The sequence below is a fragment of the Lactuca serriola genome, chromosome 2 (assembly GCF_051521515.1).
Source record: "Lactuca serriola cultivar US96UC23 chromosome 2, Lser_US96UC23_V15, whole genome shotgun sequence".
Lineage (NCBI taxonomy): Eukaryota > Viridiplantae > Streptophyta > Magnoliopsida > Asterales > Asteraceae > Lactuca > Lactuca serriola.
Genome location: NC_136409.1, coordinates 70146909 through 70152908, shown reverse-complemented (window position 1 = coordinate 70152908; position 6000 = coordinate 70146909).

Genomic DNA, 6000 nt, shown 5'->3' with positions numbered 1-6000 from the left:
GGTTAGGTCGGTATCCTAGTTAGGATGATGATATGTTATGTGTGTTGGGTATTGAGAATTCTAACACTCCTAAGTGTACATGCAACCCTAAATACCTTGGATCTATGTTTTCTCTATTATACATGCAAATAAGAACTTCCAAGGTATTATCCTAATCTAGCATACAAAAACAATGAATGTAACAAGATAGAATACATACCTATTTGATGTAGAAAGTCTTCATGAAGCTTGAGTGCCTAGCCCCAATAGTGTGGAAGCCTCAAATGGAATCACAATCACCAAAACACTTAGAATAACTTGAGAGAATTCTACAACTCATGAAATCGGCTAGCCCTTTCCCTTCACACACTAGTGGCCAGTTTTGGTCAAGAATAAGATGCTTATATAGTTAGGGTTACACCATGTAAACCCTAATTGACATGGCCTTTCATTACCATGATCCATGGGTACAAATACACCATGGAGCATCCATGGACCATCCTATGGGTTTTAGCCCAACTTGATTATCCATGGAGCATTAGCCCACTATACAAGTATGGATGATTTACACAATCAACCCATATATTTAATTAGTCTTCTTTTGATCACTTAATTAATCCTAGATTAATTCTTGATCAATACTAATTAAATAATCTTATTATTCTTATTATTAATATACTAGAGCTTATAATATATTAATAACCATAAGTGTCTTATTTCTCTCATTATAGTCTATCCAAGTGCATGATGGTATGCAACCCAAATGGACCATGCCGGGTCGGGTCAAGTCTTACCAATTATAGTTATGGACTTAGACATTAATCCAACAGTCTCCCACTTGGATAAGTCTAAAACTATTATTGCGTATGACTTCAGGAACCAACCGGCAATCGTAGCTCTCAAAAGCTTCTGTCGAACTCTGACCTTGTAGATGAACTCTGACCTTTGTCAATGACTTGTCCATTAGATAAGGGATCATATATTCCTCCATTCTAGATATCATATGGACTGAGACATGGACTATAATCATTCTCTCTGTCCATTTGTTGTTTCCCGATTTCCGATTTATGACGACTGACTAATTGAACAAATCAAATCAGTCCTGGCCCGGCCGAGCACTTCCATTTGTCATCATCAAATCATCGAGGGGCCCACAGATATCGCTTTTATCCCGAAGGTAAAAGGAATGGATAAACTTCGACTCATATGGCTTGTTCTACTACTTGTTGAATCATACACAAAGGCACGTTTTATAGCACCGAGTTACCAAATGCGTTTTCATGCAATCAATATACAACCAACTCATAGTAACAACTCATATCTCTAGGTTTGAAGAATATATGATATTATCGTCTCATGATCACTCGTGATAAAATCCATGAAGTGATTCCAATGAGCGCGGGTTGAATCCAATACTCAGAACTTATGAGCACTCATGAGTGTTGTAGCCCGTTGTCCAACACCTTAGACCTCTACAAGCCAACCCATGACAGTCTTAATTCATATCTACTTCCAACATATGACCGACTGTGGATGATTTGAATAACTTAGTCATTCTGGAAGAATAACCCAGTTTATTCGGGAAGTCAAAACATGCAAAATGAAACACAATAATAATTGAATCCAATATGGTATCAACCCTTTGACCATAAATAAAACACCTTTTATTTATCACCATATGATTACACATTATTCATTGTATACTGTTTCAGCTATCAACTTTATTCTTGAATTTAAAACAATAGTTGTCCCATGCTCCAAGCATGTACACTATGTTTTCTTAAACACTAGTCATGCCATACACCAAGTATGCATACTATGTTTGTCTATGATCTTTACTTTGTGAACTAGATCAATTGAACATAACTTCAATGATTCCAAATTCATGCCATTTACTGAAATCTGTTAGATTCTAAACTTATATGCATTGATCCTCTTGTAACGATTATGCACAAACTCACAAAGACTTGGCAACAATCATTACAGAGTATTCCAAAGGAGATCAACTCCTTGGAAATATCCTTCTTGCATTAAGTTTCCTTAATCTTACACAGATTGAAAATTCTAACTTTGAAACATTTCCAGATTCCATTTTGACTATCACTTCTGACCAAGAGTTGCCTCCTTACAGACTATGTCAATATGGTCCTTCCAGAATTATCACTATACTTCCAACTGTCCTTGAGCAACCAATCTTTGGTAAACCTTAGATTGTCCTCGACAATTGTTTAATCCTTTTAGTGATACCTAGTTCTAAACCTTTTCCCTTCTTAATGCCCTAGGCATTTGGAAAATTTTAGAAAGGATGAGTATAGCACATGTAATCGATCCTATATCCGAAGCATATGGGACACGATTCATGATGTCTCACATAAAGACTAAACCAGTCTTTTGCTATAACATTTCCATTTCTATTTGCCAAGTTCTCATAATTCAGATTATGAAAAGGGATGCCGTAATCATAATCGAATTTTAGAACGTAAATAATGGACCCGTATACACAATTTCCTTATGTAATGGACCCGTATACAGAATTTCCTTATGTTGAGCCATTCCAACATGAAATTCATATATATCCTTGACTAAATGATTAAAACCTCACGATCTAAGCTTATAGATTTGAGATGAAGTATAATTTCCTCTCCCTTAATTATAGCAAAACAACCTTTTCCCAATTGAAACCTTTTTTTTTCTATAATTAACATTGCTAGCTTGCAATACTTATCATAATTATCATGCTCCCACTAACATGATGATTATTAGCATAACACTTATGCTCCCACTAGCTTTGACATGTATCCAGAAATCAGCTGGACTTCTAGAAATCAATACTTCATTGACTTTCTTACCAAAGTTCAGATTTCTGATACTAGATTGTTTTGATAAGACTTTATCAAAGTCATACACCTTCCCTTAGATAGCACACTTGTGTTTCTAAACAATTATGAAGAGGTATGCCGTAGTCATAATGGTTAGACCTTTTTGCCATTTCTCACAAGTCCAAGTTAGTGTGCCGGTAAACCACACACGCTCCACTAACGACTTTGAGAATGCAAATATCATAATTGCTATCTAGATAAAATCTACTTAGTGAAAGTGTTTCCTCACCATCATTTTCATGAATCGGAGAGAAACCTTATGACACTTAGATTTACTGGTGTATGTGTTCTTATCCATGTGAATGGTCAAAATCATAGTCACAAGATAAGGATAATGACAAACCCAAACTCATATGGACTGAACTTAATCATAATTTCTTGCCACCTGGCAGCTCAAGGGCCTACCATTGCTTCCAAGTTATTGTGCAACAAATTGAGAACTCTAAGAACTCATATGCATAGCCAACTTACTGGAATGGGCATAGAATATGTCGACACAATAGATTGTAAACCTCAAGTCGTGTGCTAGTGAAGAACTTCAGGTTTTATTCTTGATTAGTTCTTGAGAATTTCAAGACCTTTAAGACTCCCACTGTCCTCTTGACCTATAAGACTCCCTTGTCAAACATCCAAGAGATAGTGTGGATTCTAATCAAGACAAACACTTCACAACATTGGCCTTTGTTGGTCTTTGTTTTATCCAAAACATCACAACTAACCAATTTCAAATGTACAAGAGTAGAAAACTTTTACTCTTACATTTGACAAGTGTTTTAAACCTTCTTTAAGACATGTCACTCAAGTTACAATCTTGGAGTATGACTCTAAGACTTGTATTGGAACGAAGTATGAATCATCTTCTTGATTTAACCATTTCAACAATTCAAGATCCCTCTTCTTAGTCATAAGAATGCACTAAGACTTCCTTAGAGAACTAATTGTGCTATGGTTTCTTAATCATTAAGATGATCACAAAACTGATACTAAAGTACTCTCCCATCTTTTCAGATTTGAGAAACTTTTATCCTTCTGCCTTATTTGATTCTTCTTATTCGCTTTGCCATACATTGGAACCTTTTCCAATGTCTCAGAGTTACACTTAAGCTTGTAAGTATAATCATATTTACTGAGCTTTAGTAAACTATGACGAATAGTCTTATCAATCTTTTGTGGTGGACTTAATCAGTGCACAAGAATGTGTACTCGATCCCTTAGTCCTTTACTTGACTCACACATCCATGTGACCAAGTAATTAGTCTTAATTTTTCCAATACTTGAAAGTTCTCATTCATCATGCTATACAACTTGCATGATTCCAAGTTCCGGTCCAATTGAAACTTGGGTGATGAGAATCTTTCCTTATTTGGTAAATTTAGACATTACCACAAATGAAAGAATCAATTTCATATTTCCACTCTTGCTATTAATGGAATCATATAAGCAACAATTTTTCCTCAAATGCCATTGTAAGGATATTTTAAAATAAATAAAATCAAAAATTTTCTATTATTTTAAAACTTTGCGAAAAAACTTATCCTTACAATCCATATGAAAACTTGTTGTTATCTATTCCTAAGCAATATCTCATAACTCCTAAGAAGTAGCTCAAGAATCCGATCTTCAAGCTACGCGATAGAAATCCATCTATGCGATCAGATTCAGCATATTCTTTCTTTAAGTTTCTTCACTTTTCTTTGATTCTTAAAACATCACCATGTGACCCAGTCACATCATGTATCAAGAATCTCAGAATAGAAACTTAGCAGAGTTAGATAGTGGACTTTACCTGAAGTAGAGTCAAACTTATTGACTTTAACATCCTTAGGTAAATTTGGCAGCTTCGCAACCAATGCCCCTTTCTTTGGCAATATAAACATATGGACCCTTTGATAATGGGACTATCACAGACTTAGCTTTTCTCTTTACCATTTGGTCAACCGAGTTGACTATGGCCGATCCCTTTCCTTTGGGAAGAGAATGCTTTTCTGGATTTCCTGTGTCACTATTGTCAATGTCCATCAAGTTTTAAGGAAGTTGATCTTAATAAATAGATAAGATCATTAAGGGTCTTGTCATAGTCTGTTTCATAGGTGTCCCAAAGGAACTCACTATGTGACTTAGAAAGTGATTGAACCACCAACTTTCTCAAGACTTTGACACCCAACTCTCCCGGCTTGTCAATATGTGACTACATCTCCAAGATGTGACCACACCTAGACCTTGCCTTGCCAATAGGGCTTGAGTGACCTTAAACTTTTTCAAGAACTTGTGGGTTAGGGAGAATAATTGGAGGAGGAGAAAGAAGTATGATATCCATGGGACATCATCTTCATTAGGAAACCTTGTTTCAAGAGATTTGGGAAGATCATAGGTGTCTAAACCAGACATCTTTTGGGAGATATTCAAGATAGTTGATTTTAAGTCCTTAATATGACACCCAATATGAAATAATAAGGCTAGGACCCAACAAACTATTTTATAACTTAGAAGAGGTATGCCGTAATCCAAGCTATAAAATATTTGAAGGTAGGTGAATGACGATTCACCAATTTCCACCAAGATAAACGAAATGTATTATTAGGTTTTAATTGGTTTTGAAACTCCTAGATCTTTGAGATTCATTGAACTGTTCAATGGCATGTTTCAATCTCGAGTGTGCCCTTCAGGTTTTGTGACTTGGATGCCGAGGATCACAAAACAAGGTGTGAAGTAACCATGCAAATTACTTGGTACCCTTAAGTGTTTACCCCTTAATCGATGTGCCGGTTAACCACACACGCTCCATCGATACTATGATAAACATTAAGTCACTCTTTACCTACCTTGTTAAGTCCAAGTTAGTGTGCCGGTTAACCACACACGCTCCACTAACCGACTCAAACAAAGTGCAAAGTGTAATTTCATGGATTAGCACCTTATTCACTTTTTCCTAAGTAACTAAGATTGGGTATTATTAAAAGTTTAGTTACTTAGTATTATCATTAATACTTTTAATGAAGGGAGAATTCTAGTCCTGTCAAACCCGTTCGGCTAACGACCCTCCACCTGTCAAGCAAGCGGTGGGTGAGAGTGGACACCCATTAAGTTTCCATTTTATAGGCAACAACCTTATACCCACCTTATAGACCGGCTTCGTGAATGA